Genomic DNA, 24,076 nt, shown 5'->3' on the forward strand with positions numbered 1-24,076 from the left:
CCTAGGAGGCCTACAGCTGCTCCTGGTGTGTATGGGGTTTCAAGATCGGCAGAAGGAGCCTTCTAAGATGAGGGGCTGCCACAGCCTCAAATCATCTTCTACCTTTACCACTACGGTCATAGCCTTTGACCCTGGATGGTTTCTCAACTGAGACAATGATCTCTCCTGGAACCAAGGATGTTTTTAGCCGCCCTGGGCAATCCTGAGCTTCCAGTGCATTTTTCCTTTCCTCCTTTTTTAATGTCAAATCAAAATGGAATTTCCTGTGTGGCGCCAGCTGGTCCCTTGCGCCCCCAGGTCCTAAGGGCGGCTCTGATGAATGGTGTCATAGGGCTAGTCCTACGGTTCTCTTTCAATATGTCCAAGACACCTGGGCATCCGAGTGGGGGAGGTCTTCTCACATCTGCCATGGCAGGTGTGCGATATACTTGTGAAAACCACCTGAGACTTCTCCATGTAGATAATGTGCTTGTTGCCCATGGGCCAGGTCAGTTCCTAATCTCTCTGCTTGAGGAATTTTGCCATAGTGTGGTCAGTTCCCTGGTGTTAACAGCTCCACTGACTGGGGGAGATCACTGAATTCTGTAGAGTATACCACAGTCTGGGGGGATCTGGATGTGGGCTATGTGGCTGTTCAGCAAGAGAAGCCCTAAGCCGATCATTTTCTTAGTATCCATCATGGTCTTTATGTCACTCAGAAAAGTCATGTGTTTTAATATGTCCATGGCCAGTACCATATCAGTGGGTGTCCATCCTGTGTACACCTCTGCTTCTGGTACTTGCTGAGGTTACGGATGATAATCACAGTTCTCTTTTTGCAGCAAGTTGAAGCCCATGGTCAGCAGGTGATTCTGCAGCACTGATTTGTCATAGGTAGGATCTTGCTCTTTATATTTTTCATCTTTATTTTAATCATATGTGTGGGTATTTTGGTACATGTATGTCTGTACCATATGTGTGCCAGAGGGCAGAAGAGGGCATTGGATCCCCTGAAACTGGAGTTGTAGATGGCAATGTCGAGGCTGAGGATTGAATCCAGATCCTCTAGAAGAGCAGCCAGCGCTCTTAACTGCTGAGCCATTTCTCCAGTCTCTTAGTGTTTTAAAGAAACAGCTTCTCATTGAACTTCAGTGATTTGAACAGGGACTCTAACCACCTTTGCTCTAACAGGCTTTGTTTGCTATGTGTTTTGGTCATTTCTGGAAACTGATCTTGCTTTGATTCTGTATCTTACAGAATAAAATGAAATAATTTGTCAGCATCATAAGCATTAATAATATACAGTTGTGCATGGCAGTTAACTTTGTAACTACAATGGAAAACTTAGTGCCAAATGTTGTAAAAGTAACTAAATCTTGGTAGATAGTCTATTTCATGTATAGTGCCATCCCTGGAGATGGCCTGCTACCATTTCTCTTGGAGAATGTATCTTTGTTAAATCCATGGTTGATATTTTGCATTTTTTTATTTTGGCAAGAGTACTAAGAGCATCTAGGTATGAAATGTACTGCTTTCCCATCAAATTGCTTATTGCTGTAAAATTTTAAGGTTATTGGGTTATCTTGATTGACATTCATCTGTTATATATTTTGGCATGGCCTGTTGTTCTAGAATTCTACATGCACTAAATAAAAGGGACTTCCAAAGTATATTTAAATTTTTCTTTAATTTTGAGAATTTCATGCATGTTTATGATAAAATATGATCGTATCTACCCTTTTCTTCCCTCTTGTGTAGGTAACCCACAACTCCTGTGAGTTCATGATTGTGATAGCCATGTCATGTCCAAAGACAGCATTTCACTTCACTCCTCCCTTATCATCTGGCTCTTGTATTCTTTCTGCTTCCTCTTTTGTGATGCTCCATGAAGCTTCTTATGTTGGGGTTAATTAGATGTCTGGTTTAGGGCTGAGAACTCAGTCTCTTATTCTTAGCACTGTAAATAGAATTTTAAATATAATTGAAATCTCTATATTTTTAGCTGAACGTGCTATTTAAAAGGATATTAATAAAGCTTTATTTAAAGAAGACAATAATACTCCAATCAGAAATACTGTGAATGATAGTATAGAGCATGTTGGAGGAGGCCGCTAGTTAGTTCCCGGTCACTTAACCCCAAAATAATCACACAGAAACTATATTAATTAAAACACTGCTTGGACCATTAGCTCTAACTTCTTATTGGCAAACTCTTACATCTTAATTTTACCCATCTCCATTAATCTGTGTATCGCCACATGGCTGTGGTTTACCAGTTCAAGTTCCCAGTGTCTGTCTCAGGCAGTGGATCCATGGCTTCTCCTAACTCTGCCTTCCTCCTCCCATGCTGTAGGCCAAGCCAGCTTTCTTTATTCAGTAACCAATAAAATCAACACATAGACAGAAGGACTTCCCACACCATAGAACATGCTAAGGATTTTGGTCTTTTTGAAGCATTTGCTCTATCATTGTGGGGCATGCGTAGAATAGGAGAAAGAGACAGACAGAGACAGAAAGAAAACAGTAATAGTAGTGGGGTATTTATGGTTGATTTCCAAAGTGAAAAGTGGGGCCTAAACTATGGTAGTAGACACCAATGGAAGATATAAATGAGGCAAGTTGGTATTAACAAGGTTGAGTAGTTGGTTGGTTTTGCGCAAGAAGGAAATGAAAGTGACTCCTAAGTTTTTGCCTTGGACAATGGAATAGAATGGTACAAGTTACCAAATGAAGAACAATTCTAGCATATGGTTATAGTATCTGACTGCGACATTTTGTCCCAAAGTATATATGATATAGTGTACTGGAATGTTAACCTATGTTAATGTTATAACCTATGTTAATAAATATATGAAATAGTGTTTCACTTTCTTAAATACATTTGTTTTATTCCAGAAATAAAAAAAAACTTTCTCTGCCTCATATCTCTTACCTGTAGGCATAACTGAGCTCCAGCCCCACTGAATCAGCCACCGTTGCAAGAACGTAGGGTGCTTTTCAACATCACAATACCCCTATCAATATTGTTTCCTTTGTCCCAAATCCTCCATTTCTGGAGTCAGAATATGTAGGTTAGTCTGGCTTGCCAATGTTCCATTTTAGTAAAGAGAAAGTACAAGTACAGAAACATGTGCAGCTGTAGTGAGGCTCCTAAACTGAACGTGCGCCTACAAACCACATCAGACAAAACAGAAAATGACTGGCCTACCAAAAGTTTTCACTACCCACTGTTAGCTTCTGTATCCCACAGAAAACCACTATGCAGATGCTAGAAAAGCATCATTTATTAGCACTGTCTGTTTATATATATCATCTAAATGGAACCATGTGATATATACTCATTTATGTTTAGCATATTTCTCTCAAGGTTTTGTGATTCATTGATGTTGTTGTATGTACCAGTGGTTTGCTTCTTTTACATTGGTATATAATATTGCATTGTATTTATTTTTATATTAGCATAAATTTCCATTGTATATATATATCTATACCATAATTTAGTTATTATTACACATTTCATGGATATGTGAACTGTGTGCAGTCTTGAGTTTTGCTGTATGAGTTTGTATTTTAATAGGTAGTTTTTTGTTGCGTGCATACTTATTTCTCATGGGTATATATAAAAGAACTGAGTTGTTCTACAGGTTATGCACATGTATAGTCAATGCTCCCATATACATCTCTCATGTGACTTTACTGATATGTGAAAACTATTTATTTTCCCTGTGTGAAAAACTATTTCTCTTTTTTCCCTGTGTGAAAAACTGTTTCTCCATTTACATTTTTTGTCAGTTAAATGACAGAGATTGCAGAATTGAGTTACATCTTCATAAATACAGAGTTTTCAAATATTGTTTAATAGCTGAGTAGGTAAGGTAGTTATCTTCTAATGAAAGTGTGGAATCCAGCATCATATATGCACCTGAACTTATGATCTCCTCACCTTGGCACTGAGTTTGACCAAGTGAATACCTTGTATATAAAAAATACACTTTTGTGGCCTTATTCAGGACAATAAAAATTGGGGTATTGAGGTCCCAAAATCTATGCAGAGAAACATGGAGTCAAACAATGGATCCTAGTAAAACTTCAGAACAGTAGTAGTCATTAGAATAAATGTAAAGAGCAAAACCTCATATGTGATTATATAAATATTATATATAAAATTTAAGAATGTTGTAACTTAATTGTTATCAATGAAAATGTTGGAACAAGGGCATATATGTCACTCATATATTAAAAAATTGAAAATGCAGGACAAAAATCATAATAGATGTTTTGAGTATACTAGGAATCAGCCTGAGGCTTGCAAAAATTCATGAAGCATTTTTTAAAATTAAATTAATTAATGGATTTTACATCCCGAGTGTAGTTTCCCCTCCCTGTTCTTCTTGTATTCTACCCCACCCCCCGCCTCACCTCTGCCTCCCAATCCATTCCTCCTCTGTTTCTGTTCAGAAAGGGGCAGGCCTCCTATGGATATCAACAAAACATGTCATATCAAGTTGCAGTAAGAATAAGCACCTCCCCTTGTATTAAGACTGGACAAGGCAAACTAGTATAAGGAATAGGTTCCCAAAAGCCAGCCAAAGCATTAGAGACAGCTCTTCTTCCCACTGCTAGGAGTCCTACAAGTAAACCAAGCTGTACAACTCTCTCACAAATGTAGAGGGCCTAGGACAGTCTCATGCAGGCTTGTGGAGAATTTATTTAAGAAAAAAAATCTTTTGGTAATAGCTGTGAGTTTTATAATTATAATTCATCTCATTCCCATTTCTCTTCTCCAGCTGCATTCAGTGAAAGCAGAAATTTGGCACCCACGAGCAAGGGAAGAATAGGGCTGTCAGTTCTCTAAAGTTCCATTCCCAGAAAACTGTCATTATTTAACTTTTGTGGCAGCCTTTTGGAATGCCTCATGTGCAAATGTGTCTTTTATTAGTTCTGACTGAGATCTTCTCCGTGTTCAATACTCTACACCCAGGGAAATTTGTCTGAAGAATCAGAGAAAGATTTATCCTGTACACCCAAAGTGATATATTCAGTATTCAATTAAAGAATAGGTTAACAAAAGTACTTAAGATAATTTGGGGAAAGTGATGTCTACAGGAATATTGATGAACATGCAATACATGCAATATATTTATACAACAAAAGATGAGGGGGGAACTGGAATTTATAGGAGTAAAACTTCTGTAAATTACCAAATGTATTTAAAAATCAGTAAAAGAAATGAAGGAATTAAGATGATATGTTGCAAGGTATTTAAGAGACATGAAGTCAAAACAGAACAAAAATACATAGTGTCAGAAACGCATGATCCCCTCTGAAAAGGATTTTTATAAAAATCAATATCCCCTTATGATGAAAGTCACAGAGAGACTAAGAATAGAAAGAATATAATTCAACATAACAAAGGCTATATATGATTGACCTTCCTATATAGTAATAACAGACACACTGAGAAAGAAATCAGAAAAATCAGCTTACTTTTAATTTTCTAAATATATAAAGCAAGAAATAACAGCCCTTGATCAGAAATGAAAGACCTCTATAATGGAACATATAAAGCATTAAAGAAAGAAATTGAAAAAGACACTAGTACAGTCATTCTCAACCTTCCTAACTCTGTGACTCGTTAATACAATTCTTTATGTTGTGGTGACTCCTAGTCATTAAATTATTTAATTACTACATCATAACTATAAGTTTGCTACTGTTGTGAATATAAATATCTCATATATAAGATATCCAATATGCCGTTCCAAAGGGATCATGGCCTTCTAGTGAAAGTTGAGAAACACTGCACTAGAAGATGAAAAAATATATTAGCAGTAATAATACTGTGAAAATGTCTGTCCTACCAATGGTACTAACAGATTCAGAGCAATCCCCTTCAAAATTTCAATGCTAGTTTTCATATAAATAAGCAAACAATCTTAAAATTCATATGGAAACCAAAGGGATCCTTAATAATAAATAAATTAATCATAGTGCTTGAACTATCATGGCACCTTGTTTCAAGTTGTACTATAAAGATGATATAATAAGAACATGTGCTGCCATTAGCCAGACTTGTCAGTTAATGGACTAGAGTAGAGACTTCAATTTAAACTCATACCACTGTAGCTACCTGTTTGGAAACTCTGATTTATTCTTTCAAAGTTTTATAGATATATAATTACTTTGATCATATTTCTTTCCATTATCCTCTTATCCCCTCCCCCTCCCACAGAATCCCTTCTTTCTGACAAGTTCTCCTGCTTTTTTTCACATGTTTTTGGTCTCCTACTGCATCTAATTAGGGTTGCTTGCGTGAGATAGGCATTACTTGAGCGAGAGCAACTTCTAGAGGCTGTACCAGTGAGCTGTGTAACAACTAACTACCTATAGCACCTTAGGAAGAACTCAGGCCTAATGAATCCTTCATTTATGATTTCTTATATCTATTTGACACATTTTTTTAAAAGATGTGTTTATTTATTATGTATACAGTATTCTCAGTACTCTTCCTGCAGGCCAGAAGAGGGCACCAGACCTCATTACAGATGGTTGTGAGCCACCATGTGGTTGCTGGGAATTGAACTCAGGACCTCTGGAAGAGCAGGTGGTGCTCTTAACTACTGAGCCATCTCTCCAGCCCTATTTGACACATTTTAAAAATACATATTATTATGATCTCCAGGTATTATGCAGTATAATATGTTACTAATATTTTAATAATTCTTATTTAATCATATATGTCATTTTCTTTTATTTTTGTTACATGTATGTAAGTGATTAAGTATATAAATGCAACCTGCTGAGTATGTTCAGTGTTGCTTGAATATGTATGTTCTTAGGTCTGACTACTTGGGATTGGATGACCATTTAGGGTGCTCAATTCTGGAGAAGACTAATTCTCCATTTCTGAGTAGCCTTTTGTTTTTTGACACAGGGTTTCTCTGTGTAACAGCTTTGGCTGTCCTGGAACCCGCTTTGTAGACCAGGCTGTCCTCGAACTCACAGTGGTCAGTCCACCTCTGCCTCCCAATTGCTTGAATTAAAGAAGTGTGTCACTACCTCCTGGCTATGAGTAACTCTTCATCTGGGAATAAAGGAACTGTGCAATTTCCCCCATTTACATTGGCATGTCAATTGATGTTGTCTTTGGTCAGGCCTGTCTTAAGCAGGCATGCTGTTGAGGTTTCCTGGGTATAGATTCTCTATCATATCTAGAAAGCACAAGCTTGCAGCAGATTTCTTGATCCTCTGGCTTTTACTCTCTTTCTGCACCCTCCTCCGAAATGAGTTATACTGGTTTAGGAAAGCGACATTAGTAGACTCTTCTCCGAGATCTGTGCCCTCAATGACCATGAGTGGTTGGCTAGTTTTCTAGTACCAGATACCCTCCCCCCGCCCCCGCCACCATAGAGTGGGCTCTTAAGTCTCATCAGATAGCTGTTGGTAACTGCCAAGATATGAGTGCCACCATTGCATCCCTTAGGGATATCTTTCTATGCTCATCATTATTGTGGTTCGTAGCTTACTTAGGTTACAGTGGCGTAGGACTATTGATTACTTTCTTCTGTTGGCAGCTTGTTAGTTAGTCCTCAGAGAGAGTGTTACTGGGTCAGAGTCACCTAGATTGCTCCATGTCCTGTGGCCAAAATGTGACATTTCTTCAGCAATAGGGACTTATTTTCAACTTCTGGGAGACAACCAATGGCAATATTGTATATTGTTGTGGGAGTCTCCTGAACTCCCTTGACCAACAGCTTGAAGGGAAGTTTTCTATGCTTGGCTGTAGGATTTTGTATTGCCACCCAAAGTGGTGTAACTGCATTTAAAGTTAGCCAAAAATCAATCTCTCTCTCTCTCTCTCTCTCTCTCTCTCTCTCTCTGTCTGTCTGTCTCTCTCTCTCTGTCTCTCTCTCTGTCTCTCTCTCTCTCTCTCTCTGTGTGTGTGTATGTGTTTGTGTGTATTATATGTAATTATAGGTGAATATAATATGATTTCTTAAAACATTTACAAACAAACATCCTTGTCATTATTATCTCCTATCTCTCCTGTATTAATGTTCCACCATCTCCCCAATTAAAATTTCCCTCCCTATCTTCCCATGTCCTCCAGGATATCACTTGTATCCTATGATTCCCCTCTCTAGCCTGCCCACACCGTCTCCTTTTACTTTCCTAGTTTATGCAGGTACACTAGTATCTAAACCCTCATCTGAGGATTCAGAACTAGGAACCATGGATGTGAGAAAATGTGGTGTTTGTCTTTCTCAGTCTGGGTTACCTCATTCAATATATTATTTTCTAGTTCTGTATATTTACCTGAAAATTTCATGATTTTATTTTTCTTCACTGCTGAATAGCACTTCTTTAGGTATATGTAACACATTTTCATTATCTGTTCATTCAGTTGAAGGACATTAGATTGTTTTCATTTCCTAGCTATTCCTTCTTGCTGGTGTATAGAATTATACTGATTTTTTTAAATGTTGATTTTATATCCAGCCCTTTGCTTAAATTGTTGATTATTTCTAGTTGCTTTCTGGTGGAAATGTTGGAATCTCTTATGTGTAACAGTATACTGTTTGCAAATAGGGATAATTTGATTTCTTTTTTTCCATATTTGTACCTCAAGTTTCCTTCTCCTGCCTTGGTGCTGCTGTTCATACTCTAAGCGCTATATTGAAAAGGAATGGGGATGGTGGACTGCATGTCCCATTCCTGATCTTAATGGGATTGCTTCAACCTTTGCTCCATTAGGATGATGTTGGCTGCGGGTTTATCATATATAGTCTTTATAATGTTGAAGTATGTTTCCTCCAATCCGAGTCTCTAGAACTTTTTTTTTTAATCATGAAAGCATGTTGAATTTTAATCAAAGATTTTTTTTTCAGAAAGCGATTGGGAGCTGATCATGTGATTTTTATGTTTAAGTCCATTTACATGCTTTGTTAGATTTATTGACTTACATACATTAAATAACCCCCTCATCTCTAGTATAAAACCAATATGTTTGTGACAGATAATCTTTCTTATATATGTATTTGGTTTGCAAGTCTTTTTTTTTTGGATTTTTGCACCTTCTTATTCATCAGGGTATTGGCCTGTAGTTTTCTATTGGTTGTGTTTACCTGGTTTTCATAGTAAAGTAGTAGTGGCTTCATAGAAGGAGTTCAGAAGTGCTCCTTCTGTTCCAGTTCTTAAAATTAATTATCTGGAGAGGTTGCTCAGCTGTTAAAGGTTAGGCTCACAGCCAAAAAAATAGAAGTAATTTAAGAAGCACTGATTGTAAATCTTCATTGAAAGTTTGGTAGGATTCTGCCGTGGATCCATCTAGGTCTGGCCTTGTAATCAAGTGGTTTTTTTTTTTTCTCGTTTGATCCTTTTATTTGTTCTGTGTCTCTTTAGGTTGTTGAGTTCTCATTTCACTTTGGATGAATCTAGAAAACTTCTTCTTTCCTTTAGATTTTCCACCTTAATGGAATACAGGTTTTCAAGTGTTTCCTTATAACTTTCTGGATTGCTGGTAGTATCTGTGGTGACTGTTCTCGGTTTTCAACTTGATTACATCTGGAAAGAACTAAAACCCCCAAATGAAGGGCACAACTTTGAGGGACTTTTTCTTAATTTGAAGTAGGAAGATTCACTTCTAGGTCTGATCTTTGATGTGGGACGACACACCTTTAATTCAGATCTTTTGAAGCTGGGAAGGCCTGCCTTATCTGGACCACACCTTCTGCTGGAAGCCCTTATAAAGGCCTTGGAAGAAGGAAGCTTTCCTCTCTTTGTCTGCTTGGTCTTGTCCGATAGCAGGTCACTTTCTTTACTGGCATTGAAGCCTACATCTTAGGGATTCCAGCATATACTGAAGACCAGCGGAGACATCCAGCCTCATGGACTGAACAATTACGGGATTTTAAGACCTTCTGTTCATAGGTAACCACTGTTGGATTAGCTGTAAGTCATTCTAATAAATCCCACCATATATCTATATATTCATTCTGTAAGTTCTGTTACTCTAGAGAACCCTGACTAATACGGTGTATGATTCTGTTTCTTTTGGTTAGTTGGGGCAACGTTTTGCCAATTTTGTTTATTTCTGCAAAAAACCTGCTCTTCGACTTTTTTTTATTGTATTCTTTATTTTTCATTAGTTTCTGCTCTGGTTTTTATGATTTCTTGCCAGCTACTGGACTTGGGTTTGGTTTGTTCTCATTTTCCAAATTCTTGAGTTGTTCTATTAAGTCATTTATTTGTGTGTTCTGATTTTTTAAATTTAGGAGCATAGATAAATAAATTTTGCTATAAGACTACTTTTATTGTGTCCCAGAGGTTTTGGTATGTCATTTTTTTCATTTTTATTAGTAGTTTTAATAAGTCTTAAATTTCTCACTTGATTGATTCTTTGACTCATATGTGCTATTGTTTAATGTGCTTGAATTAGTGTACATTCTAGGTATTCTTTTGCTGGTTCTTAAAAATTTTTCCTGGGCGTTCCTGGGCGGTGGCAGTGCACGCCCTTAATCCCAGCACTTGGGTGGCTGAGGCAGGCCGACCTCTGTGAGTTCAAGGTCAGACTGGTCAACAGAACTAGTTCCAGGACAGCCAGGGCTGTTACACAGGGAAACCTTGTCTCGAAACAACAAAATATAGCAATGTTAGTGACTTTTTATTTTCTTGTCAGTGATTGTGTGTGTATGTGTGTGTACATATGTATTGAATGTGCCAGCAATATTTTGTGCTATGCATCAAAATGATTATTAAAAATACTTCATCTGTTGCCAACTAACATCATCTCATGTATCATCAGTGAAGTACATGTCAGACTTTGTCAATACTTAGGACACAGCAATTTTTTTTATTCCTTGATTAATTAACATAGAAATCATTTATTGTGTCTACTTTGTCTTAAATACTGTTAGCACTAGGAATATAGTACCCAGAAATCATCTCCCTTGTGGAGATTGAATAATTGGAATGAAGGGAAAAAGACCACGTTTATAATAATAATTTTCCTATATGATTAGACACTATTACACACACACACACACACACACACACACACACACACGTCATCAAGGTGACAGTGGAGAGTGATCCCTTAGCTGTGATGCCATGCAAAACTGGCTATTGTAAGAAAGAGTAGCAGTTAGGAAGGCCCTGAAGTAGAGATGAAAGAGGATATGTGGCAAAGACCCAAAATACCCAAGTACCTGGAGCCTCCTAAGTGAAGAAACACATTAGAGAAGGATTTTACTTGAGGAAGTAGTAGGTTAGACAGTATAAGGCTTTTATTATTTTTTTCCACAGTATTACAATTTTTTATAGATGTTTTACAGACACATTTTTTCCTTTTCATTATTTATTTATTTAATATAAGAGAGAGATTATTTTATTTTTGTTGTAATATTTGACTCAAATCAATGAATTTCTGAGCCAGGTTCAGGTAGCCCAAGGACCTTTATGAGGAGTTTATATTGTCTACATCCAAGGTATGCTGCAAACACAGTCTGAAGTACAATGGGAAATAACATCTTTCTACAGACAGGCTTAGAAACTGTAATCCAGTAATTTAAGATGTTTCCTTTCTGTATCAGAGGGCTTGAGTCATACCAGGCAGCAAGGCCTCCATTCACAGGTATAGCCAAAAGGATAGGGTATAACCACCCATACCAAAACCAACTAGTGCACCCTGGGTCATGGTCCAGGTCTCACAGTTCAAGTCACCTGTACTCAAAGGTAAACTTATAAAACCTGTAAAAGTCAGGCTCGCTGTCATAAATGGCATCAAGACCATTGGTAAGCTAGAAGCTAGTCCAGCTTGTGTCACATGCAGGATGCACCGAAAAAGACTGTTTGCTATTAGGCCACTGAAAGCACCATTAAATCTGATATATGTGGATCTATGTTCAAACAGATACCTTTCTGATTCTGGAAGTTGTTTAATTTTTCTGGATATGATATTAAATATTAGGTCTTTTTTGATAGTTTGTTTCTGATCTTCCATTTTGGACCGCTCAGCGAGATGAGGTGCACCTTATGCCCCCCTCCCAGCCATTGGTGCTTGCCCTGGGTCTCTTGGGCCCTGGGTTTACCACAACCTTCCCTCGGGTCTTCTTTGGCTGATGTGTGACCCCCTCCTTTTTATTTTTAAAACAATCTTATTTTACATACCAATCCCAGTTCCCTCTCCCCTCCCAACCTCCCACTCTTCCCACCTTTTCCCCACCCCACCCCTCAGAGAGGGTGGGACCCTCCCATGGGAAATCAACAAAGTAGTGCGTGTCACGTGAGGCAGAGCCAAGGCTGAGCAAGGTATCCTTGCATAGGCAATGAGCTCCAAAAAGCCAGTTCTTGGGTTAGGGATAAATCCTGATTCCACTGCCAGTGGCCCCACAAACTGGTCATAGACTAATTTTAGTTGGAAATACTGGATAGCAATGAACAACAGGTAGTATAAGCTGTTATAACTCTTCTTGTCTTTTCTTCATTTCATGTATATATCGTGTGTGTGTGTGTGTGTGCGCGTGTGCACACACATACATACACAGGTATATGTGGAGGTCTGAAGTTGATGTCAGGAATCTTTCTTTATTGCTCTTCCACTTTAGTCTTTGATGTAGGACCTTTTATTGATACTCAGAGTTTGCTGATCAGGCTAATTACACAAGCCCCCTTGCTCTGGGGAACCCCTTTCCTCCATTTCCACAGGCCTAGAATTATAGGTGGGCTACTATGACCACCTGGCATTTATATGTATTCTGGAGTTCCAAACTCTAGTCTCCTTGCTGCATGGCAAGTATTTTAAAAGCTAAGTCACTTCCCCAGCCATTAATGGGATTTTTAAAGATCTGTCTGTCTGTTCCACAAAGAATGCAATACAGTGGAACTGACAGATGAATTGAGGGTCTAGTGTAGGTAAGAGATGAAGGTAGCCTTGTATAAGCTAATAACCATGAAGACAGAATTCTTTATATATGTACCAGGCATGCGAGATAGAATTGTCATCATCTCATGACTAGTCAAATAAGGTTAGGATCAGAGGGAAGAAGAAAAGAAGAATTTAATGACTCCACAAGCTTAGATTTCTAGTTTTGCGTAGTGGCTTCAGAGATGGCTCAGTGATTAAGAGCAACTGTTGCTCTTGAAGAGTCCTAGTTTTGATTCCCAGCAGTCACAGAGCATCTCGTAACTATAACTCCAGTTTCAGGAAATCTGATGCCCTCTTCTGCCCTCCGTCAGCACAGGGCACTTATGCACATGCACTCATGCAGGCAAAACACTCATACACATAAAGTAGATGAATCTATCTGAAGGGAAATAAGATCTGGGGAAGAGGGAAGGTGGTGGAGACTGGGATGAATGAAGGGAGGGGATGCTGTGGTTGAAAGGTATGAGAGGAGAATAAAAAAGTAAACAAAAAATTTTTATTTATCCAGGCAGTGGTGGCACACAGAGTGATGTCCAGGACAACTAGGGCTACACAGAGAAATCCTGTCTTGAAAAACTAAAAAAGAAAGCCTAAATCAAAATTTATATAAATATGTATTTTCTGTATATGAGTGTTTTTATAGGCAAGAAATCTGGAAAGAGGATTCCCAGCAGTGGTGGTGCACAGCTTTCAGCCCAGCACTCGGAAGGCAGAGGCAGGCAGATTGAGGCCAGCTGGAACCACACAGAGAAAACCTGTCTTGAAAAACAAAAACAAAAAAAACCCAAACAAAACTATAAAGAGAATCATGAGAGGGGAGGAAGAGGTGAAAATAGGGTAATGGAGTACAGTACTAGGAAAGAAGGAGGAACTAAGTGGAGAAAGTAAACCATCTGGAGACATGTGAGGGCACGGGGGTCGGGGGAGCGATAGGGAAGAAGAATTAATGAGAACAAAATGTGACAACATGTGTATGAAGATGACGATAAATTCCAACTTTGCATGGTAACCTAAACAATAACTGGCTTCATAGTTTTAATCTGTGTATATAACAAAATGATAATGTTAATTATTAAAAGTTGCGAGAGAGCAGTGCCAGGTTATTTATAAAGGTAAACTTATCAGAATCACATCAAACTACTCAGCAGAAAGCCTTAGGGCCAAGAAAGCATGGGGTGCATTTCAAGCCTGAGTGCATAGAATTGCTAATCATGATTACTCTGTCCAGCAGATACTATCCTTTAAATAGAGAAGCAAAGACTCTCCAAGATAAGCGCAAACTAGAGCAATTTATGGGTATTAAAGCAGCATTTCAAAAGATAACTGAAAAAATCTTATAAACAAAAGAAGAAGAAAATTTTGCAACCATGGAAATGACAGTGCTCAATAAAACATTTGCAAACTGAATTTAACAATCTATTAAAATCATATGCCAAAATTAACATAATTTCACTCCAAGTTTGCAAGGATAGTTTAAAATGGATATAAGTAAACATAGTCTGTCATATAACTATGAACTTGTATATTTATAATTTTAATAGATGCAGAAGATTAATTTGAGAATTCATGAAGTATCTCTTCATGATAAAAGGCCTGAAATAATTAAGAAGAAATGGTTATACCCAATATAATAAAGGCTATGTATTCCAAACCCATAGTAAACATTCTGATGAATGGGATAAAAAACTGGGAGCATTTCCTTCAGAATCATGAATAAAGTGTGTTTTTCCTCAATGTAAGGCTTGAAATCTTAACTAGAGCAATGAGGCAAGAAAAATGAAAGAACGGGCATCTAAGTAGAAAAAGAAGAATCTAAATGATATGATCTTCACGTAAAACGCCCCAAGGAATACCCAGGAAATCTATTAGATCTGTTAAATACATTCAACAAAATAGTGAATTTGCAGTCAAATCTCTACCCTGCACCGCAACAAAACAGTGAATTTGATTGGGTTGTGTGTCTTCTTGATGTTTAGTTTCTTGAATTCTTCTTGTTTGGTTGGTTTTGTTTGAGACAGGCTGTAGCTGACTGTCCTGGAACTCGACCAGGCTGGCCTCCACCTCACAAAAATCTACCTATCTCTGCCTCCAGAGTACTGGGATTAAAGTTCCTTGAGTTCTTTGTATGCTCTAGATATTAATTCATTGTTGAATATAAAGTTGGCAAAAAAAACCCTCTCCCTTTCTGTAGGCTGCCTCTTAACTTGAGTGACAGTTTCCTCTGAAGTGTAGAAGCCTTTTGATTTTATGAGATGCCATTTGTTCATTTTCGGTATTATTTCCTGAATGATCAGATCCTATTCACAAAGTCCTTAACTGCCCCATCTCTTGAAGTGTACTGTGCTTTTGCTCCAGCAGTTTCAGAGTTTAGGGTCTTATTTAAATTTCCTTAATCCACTTTGAATTGATATTTTGTAGGGGATGAGTGATAAGTATCTAATGTCATTCTTCCACATGCAGATACCCCCTTTCCCCAGCAGTACTTGTTGAAGATGATATATTTTCTTCAACCTGTATTTTGGCATCTTCGTCAAAAAACTGGCGGCAGTAGTTGCCCGTTCTTTTATCTGGGTACCTTATGCTGTTTTCTTGCCCTGCACCTGCTTTTGTACCAGCACTGTGCTGCCCTTATTAAAATGGGTCTGCAGTACAGTGAAATCAGGGACCGTATCTCCGGCATGTGCTTTCTCTTCAAGATTGTTTGCGCTATCTGAAGTCTTTTTGTGGTGCTACAGGAATTTTATGATTTCCCCTCCATTTCTGTGACGAATTTCACTGAATTTTTATAGATTTTGTTTGATAGGCCGTCCATTTTCACAATTTTGACTTTTGTAATCCGTGAACACGGGAGGGCTTTACATTTTGTGGTGTATTCTTTAATTTCTTTCTTCAGTCTTTTCAAGTTTCATTGTAGAAGTCTTTCACTTTCTTGATTGAGTTTGCCCTCTGGTATTTTGTTTACACTATTGTAACTATTGTACACTATTGTATTGTTTTCTTGATTTTTTTCTCAGTATGTTTGTTATTGGTATATAGGAAGGATACTGGTTTTTATGGCAAGTTCACATCCTGCCACTTCATCGAAAGCATTTATCAGATCTTAACGTTTCCTGGTGGAGTCTTTACTGGCTCTTATATATAAGGTCATGTTATTTACAACAAAGGATACTTGGACTTCTTCCTTTCCTAGTTGGAGTCCTTTAATTTACTTCTATTGTCTTACTGCTCTAGCTAAGGCTTAAGTACTATATTTAATAAAGCTGCAGAAAGTGGAACTCTTTCCTTGCCCTCCATATTAGTGGGAATGCTTTGAGTTTTCCCATTTAGTATCATCTTAACTATAGGTTTGTTGCATAAACCATTTGTTATGTTGAAATAACATTTCTCCTATTCTGGATTTCTTAAAGACTTTTAACATGAAAGAATACTGGATTTGGTCAAAATTCTTTCTGTGTGTCCATTGGGATGATTATTGTGATTTCTGTTGTTGAGTTCCTTCGTATGATTTATAACATTTACTGATCATGTCTATTTCACCATTCCTTCATCTCTGGGGTTAACCTAACTTTAGCATGGTAAATGGTGTTCTCGAATTTGATTTGCAAGTGGTTTCTTTTTGAGAATTTTCACATGAATGTTTATTTGAGAAATTGGTCTGTAATTTTCATCCCCCCACCCCGGGTTGTGTTGTGTTTTTACCAGGTTTTGGTAAAAAAATTTGGTACTGTTCCTTTTTTTTTCCATTTTATGGAATACTGCTAAAAGCATTGATGTTAGTTCTTTGAACATCTGATAAAATTCATTAATGAATTAATTTGGGACTGGACTTTATTGGTTGGGAAGATTTTTTTTTTCTTTTTTTTAAACCAATCTTGTCACAGAAGATTCTTTTTTTATTATTTATTTATGTATATTTTATGTGCCTTGGTGTTTTGCCTACATGTATATCTGTGTGAGAGTGTTAAATTCTCTGGAACTGGAGTTACAGACAGTTGTGAGCTGCCATATGGGTGCTGAGAATTGAACCCAGGTCCTTTAGAAGAGCAATCAGTGCACTTAACCACTGAGTCATCTCTCCTGCCCTGGTTGGGAAGATTTTTAATTAATGTTTATGTTTTACAGTTTCCTACAGAGCTGTTTACATTTTTATCTAATCTTGATATGATTTTAGTAGGTCATATGTATTAACAAATGTATCCATTTGTTTTAGATTTTTCATTTTAGTAGAATATACATTTTTGACCTAAGACCTAACATCTGGATCTTAATGGTGTCTGTTGTAATGGCTCCATTTTTATCTCTAATTTTGATCATTCCTCTCTTTTGATTTCAATCTTGCTTCTCTTTTGAAAGAATCAGTTATTTGTTTGATTCTTTATATCGATTTTGTTTTCATTTTTTATTTCATTAATTTCTTCCCTGATTTTGAATTACTTTCCACCTATTGATTTGGAGTTTGTTTGTTTGTTTTCTAGGGCATAAGGTGTATCATTACATTATTTATTTGAGATCTAGTTGAGTTTTAAAAATATTTTTCTATTTTTGTGTGCATTGGTGTTTTACCTGCTTGGTTGTCAGTGTGAGGGTATTGGATATCCTGGAACTGGTGTTACAGACAGTTGTGAGCTACCATGTGGGTGCTGGGAATTGAACCCATGTCCTCTGGAAGAGCAGCCTGTGCTTTTAACTGCAGAGCCATCTCTCCAGCCCCAGTATTTGATTTCTTTTTTAATGTTAATGATCATGTAATATTTTAACAAGGTCGCTTATAAACATACCACATGTACCCACAGGGAGAAATTAGGCTCTGTAGACACAACAGCATAACAGAAACACAGAAGCAACCACAAAGAAGATTGCTTAATGTAGGCACTTGCCTCTGCTTTCATTGTGTTCTTCGCATTTTTGTGTGTTGTGTTTTCATTTTCATTTATCTGTTTCCCTTGTGACTTCTTCCAGGACCAGTTTATCATTTCCTAGTGTGCCATTTAATTGCCACATGTTTATGTATGTTCAAGAGTTTCTCTTGCTGTTGATTTTATAGTCGTATTATGATATTATCAGCTAGAATACAACAAATTATTTCAATTTTTCTGTGTATTTGTTGACACTTGTTTTGTGCCCTAATATATGATCCATTTTAGAGCAATTTCCACTGACTGCTGAGAAAATAAGTATGTATTCCATGGTGTTTGGATGGAATGTTCTTTAGATGTCTGTTAGGTCAGCGTGACCCATGAAATAATTAGTCTATTTCTCATTTAGTTTTTGTTGGAAAAACTTGTCAGTTGATAAGAATGGGGTATTTAAGCTTCTCATTACTTTTATGCTAGCACTAATCTGTGATTTTACATTTAATAGTATTTTTTATAAAATTGAGTGCATCTAGGTATACAGCATATATTCTTTTTTTTCTTTTTGTTAAAAATTTATTTATTATGTATATAGTGTTCTGGGCACCAGATCGCATTATAGATGGGTGGAGCCATCATGTGGTTGCTGGGAATTGAACTCAGGACCTCTGGAATAGCAGTCAGCTCTCTTAACCTCTGAGCCATCTCTCCAGCCCTCTACAACATATGTTCTTAGATTGTACTATACTCTGGACTATCCCCTTAATCACTGTTAAGTGACTTTAACTTTTCTCACTCGTTTTGTTTGGATGCATGTTTTGTCAGATATTAGTTCTAGCGACATCTGCTTGTTTCCTAGTTCCTTTGTCCTGGAACACCTTTGCCCATCCTTTTATCCTTCAGCAGTGACAATCTTTTGTGGTGAGCTGAATGTTTTAGGGGGCAGCAAATAGATGGTTCCTGGATTTTGATGCAATCTGCTTTTCTGTGCCATTTGTTTGAGGAATTCAGACCATTAATATTCACAATTATTATAAAAAACTTTTTGCTGATTCCTGGTTTTGTTTTGTTGATTCTGCAGGGTTTTCTTCCCTCTTCCTTTCCTGCTTAACTATTATTGTACCATGGTTTATTCTTTCCTGTGGCCTCACTGATGGAATTGGTTTTTTCTCCTGTCCAAAGAATTCCTTACGTTATCTTCTGTAAAGCTGGGTTTGTAGTCATAAATTCCTTTAGTCTATTTTTATCATGCCAAGTTTTTATTTTTCCTTCAATTGTGATAGTTTGCTGTTTTTTTGAGTATAGTAGCCTGTGCTGGCAGTTGTCTTTCCGAACTTGAAGCACAACATTCTAAGCCATTCTGGTTTATAAAGTTTCAATGAATTATCTGCTATTAATCTGATTGTCCTACCTTTGTATATGAGTTCTTTCTCTCTTACTACTTTCAATATACTTTATATATTTAGTGCTTTAATTACGCTGTGATGAGTGGAGGCTCTTTCCCGATCTTGTCTGTTTGGTGTCCTAAATGCTTTCTTTATCTGGATTAGCATCTTTTGTCCTGTCTTTAGGATATTGTCAGTTCTGATTGTTTTCTTTTTGTTGCTACTTTTGTTTTTTCTTTCACATTTTTATTAATTCTTTGAGAATTTTGTACAATGTAGTTTCATCATTTTCATTCCCCTTCTTTCCCAATTCCTTCCAGGTTCATGCCCCTTCTCAACACACCTGACTTTTTAATAATTTTTTAAAAACAAGCTATCAAGTTCATTTTGTGCTGTCCATATGGTCTTGAATGTGTGGCCTTCCACTGAAGTGTGATCTACTCACCAGCCACGTTCTTGAAGAAAACTGACTTTCTTCCTAGCAACTGTTAACTGACAAAAGATCCTCAGTGAGGGGTGAGACTTCATGCCCACCTTGCCTCACCGTGCTGGAATTTTGTCTGGCTTGAGTTTTCATAGCTCTTTTGTATGCCATCACAACCGCCATGAGTTCATATGTGCAATTGCTTGGTTGTGTCCAAAGAAACACTGTTTGTTTGTAGTCGTTCACCATCTCTGGCCCTTATATTTTTTTCTGCCTCCCTTTCTGAAATGATCTCTGTGGCTTGGGAGGAGGGACTATAATATAGATGACCCAGTTGGGCTAAGGATTCTGCAGTCTCTTATTCTCTGCACCTTGACTCATTGTGACTTTCTGTGTTAGTCAGCATCTGCTACAAGAAGACATTTCTCTGGTTGTGTAGAAAAATGCATTTATCTATGGGTATAATAATGTTAAGTCATTAAGAGTAGATTTAATACTGTATCCATTTAGCAGAATAATGGTACTATTATAGCCTATGACCTATCAAGCTATAGGTTCTTGGTCCTGTTAATAGTACCAAACATGGGTCTCTTCTTTCTGAGTGGGACTTAAACCCAGCCAATAAGTAGTTGGTTACATCCATGATGTTTGTGCCACTGTTGCACCAGTGAACATGTTTTTCCAGACTAGAAAACATTGTTGCTCACAGGATTCACAGCTGGGTAAGACTGATTATTACTTTTCAACTCTGATAACATGTGTAGCACCTCTCAGCATTGTGAAAGTTAGCCAGTAGAGAAGAAGCTTCTATTTGACTGCAAGTTTAACTTCTTTCAAGATTGCAACTTGAAGGCTATCTGGAATTACAGAGTGAGTTCCAGGCTATCCTCAGCAACACAGTGAGACTCTGTCTCAAAATAAAAACGTGTTAGATACATAGCTTAGTGAGAAGAGTGCTTAATTAGCATGCGCAAACTACTAGGTTCAGTCTTCAATATTGCCGGGGGAAAGAAGTTTCCAGTTACTGAAAAACTCTGTTTCAGAATAAAAGTTAAGAGTCAGGTATATGGACCTTTGTTAAGGATCATTGGTTAAGAGCCTGGATGGCTACTTTTCTAGAGAACCTGTACCTGATTCTTAGACCCACATGATGGCTAACAGCCATCTATAACTGTAGTTCCAGGACTGGAGGTCCTGTTTGACCTCCATGGGCCCTGCATGGGCCTGGTGCGTATATACAGACCAGACACACACATAAAAAATAAAAACAAAATTTGAAAGTTTTCGTGTAGCATGTTTAAGGCTTTATGGTTAGTTTAAATGTCAACTTGTCACAAATTATAATGAACTAAAGTAGAACTGCCTTCATTGTCTTGATTGATGTGGGTGGGAAGATCCACCTGGACATTAGAAATCACCTACAATAGTATTGCAGATAAAAGTGCTTATACAGAACGCAGATCTTTTATGCCTACTTGCTTGGATTTCTCCATTGCTAGTAAGTTAATTTGACCTGTTGCTGCTGCTTCTGATTCCTTGATGGATAGCAGAACCAGTGTTTCCGAGCTTTTGTTGACTAGGGTCCAATGACTCTGTAGGAATCTTGGCTTCTGTGCAATTAGGACTGCCAAGGCACCCAGGATTGAGCAGCTACCAGTTATCCTCCCTGACAGGTGAGAGACAGCAGACACATACCTACATACATGGATACAGGGTGGGGAGTGAGAGGAGGAGATAGTTCATCAGTGCAATATGGACTTTTATCCTTCAAATTTGAAGTATCATAGAGTTATAAAAAATCTGCATATATTTTGGTATACAATATGATGTTCTGTTGTGCACAACATCTCTATATAAATATAATTAGCTCTTTATAAAACCAATAAGAGCAACACACCTTCACAGTGTGCACAACATTACCTTATTTTCAGCTTCCCTTCTTCTTAAGAGAGAGCATATTTCAGGGTTATTATAGACAATGTGAGAGGCATCTCTGTGTCTTGTTGCTTGTGTGAAAGCCTGAGAAGAGACAATAGTTGCCCAATTTATGTGGTCTTTACCCAGTCTTTTCATTTACAATATCACTGTATACATTTCTGTAGTCCCCTAGGTGTTGTATGATATATATTACTAACTCCACAAAAATACCTTTGGTCATCCCTCCCTCTCTCTACCCGCTATGTACACCTAATTGCCTCTCCCATTTTGTTAAAGTTAGACAAAAAGAGTCTACTCCACTTCTACTCTAAGGGCACCACGAGGCTCGAAAGGCATGTTTCCAAGTGAGGGTTAGTGTTTGGCCTTTGTCATCTTTCCTCAAGGACTCCTGCTGAGTTCTGAGTAGTGAGTGTGACCTGCGCCAGACTGAAGGAAAGCACTCCACTTAGACTCTTATATGTAAGGTTTCTTTCTCAAGTCTGTGAAGGGGATATTCAAGAAGGGAAAAGGTACAGGAGGAAAGGAGGAAACAAGACTAGAAGGAGAGAAGACTGAAGTTAGACAACAGGAAGTGAAGTGTAACAGGCTTTCGTTTGTGCCACTAACCAACTCCCAAATCATGATGAGGAGACTTATTATTAGTTACAGATGCTCAGCCTTATCTTATGTTTGTCCCATTAGCTCTTATAATTTAATTTAACCTGTTTCTCTTCATCTACATTTTTCCTCGGGGCTTTTTATCTTACTTTCTTACTGTATGTCTTACTCCATGTCTGGCTGGCTGGTGGCTGCCAGCCTAGTTGGCCCTAAGTGTCTTCCTCTCTTTCTCCCTTGCTCTCTTTCCTTCTCTTCTCTCTCATGCCTAGATTCCTCCTCCTACTTATTCTGTCTTCCTGAAAGCCCCACCTATCTCTCTACTACCTAGCTATTAGCCATTCAACTTTTTATTAGACCAATCAGGTGCTTCAGGCAAGAAAGCAACACATCTTTACATTGTTTAACAGATGCACCATAAACAAATATAACACATCTTTACATTGTTAAAAAACACAGCATAAGCAAATGTGACACATCTTTACATAGTTAAAGTAATATTCCACAGCAGTGAAGTTAAAAAAATGTAGATACAAAAGGAAGAACAAATGTCTCTGAGTGGGGGAAAGACTGCCTTGTTTGTGATATCTGTAATTTGTGGACTGCTGAATCGTTCAGTTTTCGTGTGGCTCTAGTTCTTTGTTTGCCCTGAACATTTGATTCTCCTAACCTAGAACCACTTTCCCCAAAGACAGAACAGTAGAATTGTGGTGGAACTTGTCATGTTTCTGTCTTACTTAGCTTTTCAGAGTCAGTCTAGTAGGAGGATTATTAGAAAAGAGCCACATGCCCTATGTTGGCCATATTTTAGACTTAGCTAGAGAGCTGCTGTTTTAGTCAGGGCCTGATAGCTTTTAATAGCACAATAGCACCTACATAATTTTGAGGTACATTTAGTTGACATCAAAAAGCAGATAATACTTAGTAAATGTGGTCTCAAACAGGAGGGCCATCATCTGAAGAAAATAACCTATGTAATACCTTGAAAAATCATTTCTAACTGAGTGGGAACTAGGAATCTTTTTGCAGATTTTTTTTCTTGTTTTTACAGTGTCTACTCTAGCCCAGGCTCGCCTCAGACTCATTCTGTAGCCAAGGCTGGCTCTGAATTCCTGGTCCCTCCTTCTACTTCTGAAGTGCTGAGGTTAGTCATATATGACCACAACTCCCTCAACTTAGAATAAATATCTTGATATGTACTTATTATTCAATTTTGCACATAGTCAATACTCAATGGACAGTTAAATCTTGAGTAAAATTTGATAGTTTTATTACTCTTAAGATTGTTATTGATTGACTATTTTCTGTATCTTGTCAGCTTAAAATATTGATAATACCACAAAGGTTCATGGCCCACTTGGAGGATGTTAATAATATTGGTTATGTACTCTACTCTGTGATATGAGCTATGGGATAAGTGAGGAAAAAAGTCAGTTGTTGTTGGTTGATCTGGAACTGTAGGACTCACATACAAACAAAGAGAATGAAATGTGAAAAGGTTATTCTTGGAAGTAAACATACTAAATTGAAAAAGTTTGAGACTGAAAAGTTGAAATCTGAGTTCTTAATCTGGCCCTACTATTTATCAGCTGAATACATTGGGGCAAGTGAATTAATCATAGTGAATGAGATTTATGATGTGCTATTGAATTCAATTTGCTAGTATTTTGTTGAAAATTGTAACATCTATGTTCAATGTGATTATTGTTGTATAGCTTTTCTTTTGTTGTTGTGTCTTTATCTGGCTTTAGTATGAAGATAATTCTAGCCTGAAATTAACTTTAAATGGAGCAAACATCTAAATATATGACTTGAAAATTCAAAAGAAACCTTTGAGAACGTTTTATGATATTTGTATAGGCAATGTTGGTTATTGTTTGTTTTTTTACATAACTCCAAGCATAGAGAACAAAAGCTAGAATAGACAAATGAGATATACCAAGCTAAGGGTGAAAAACCCTTCTGCTCAGCAAAGGCA

At 37.5% G+C, this 24,076-nt stretch overlaps 1 protein-coding gene and 1 pseudogene across 1 annotated transcript in view; one reads left to right on the forward strand and one right to left on the reverse strand.

Annotated features, from left to right (window-relative positions):
- Klf8 (KLF transcription factor 8) overlaps nucleotides 1–24,076 on the forward strand; it is a 157,371-nt gene that overhangs the window by 52,457 nt on the left and 80,838 nt on the right. The gene's annotated exons all lie outside the window — the stretch shown is intronic.
- Nucleotides 11,394–11,980, reverse strand: LOC125417935 (transmembrane protein 126A pseudogene; annotated as a pseudogene).

Source organism: Myodes glareolus, chromosome X (genome assembly GCF_982192425.1).
Source record: "Myodes glareolus chromosome X, mMyoGla1.1, whole genome shotgun sequence".
Classification (NCBI taxonomy): Eukaryota; Metazoa; Chordata; class Mammalia; order Rodentia; family Cricetidae; genus Myodes; species Myodes glareolus.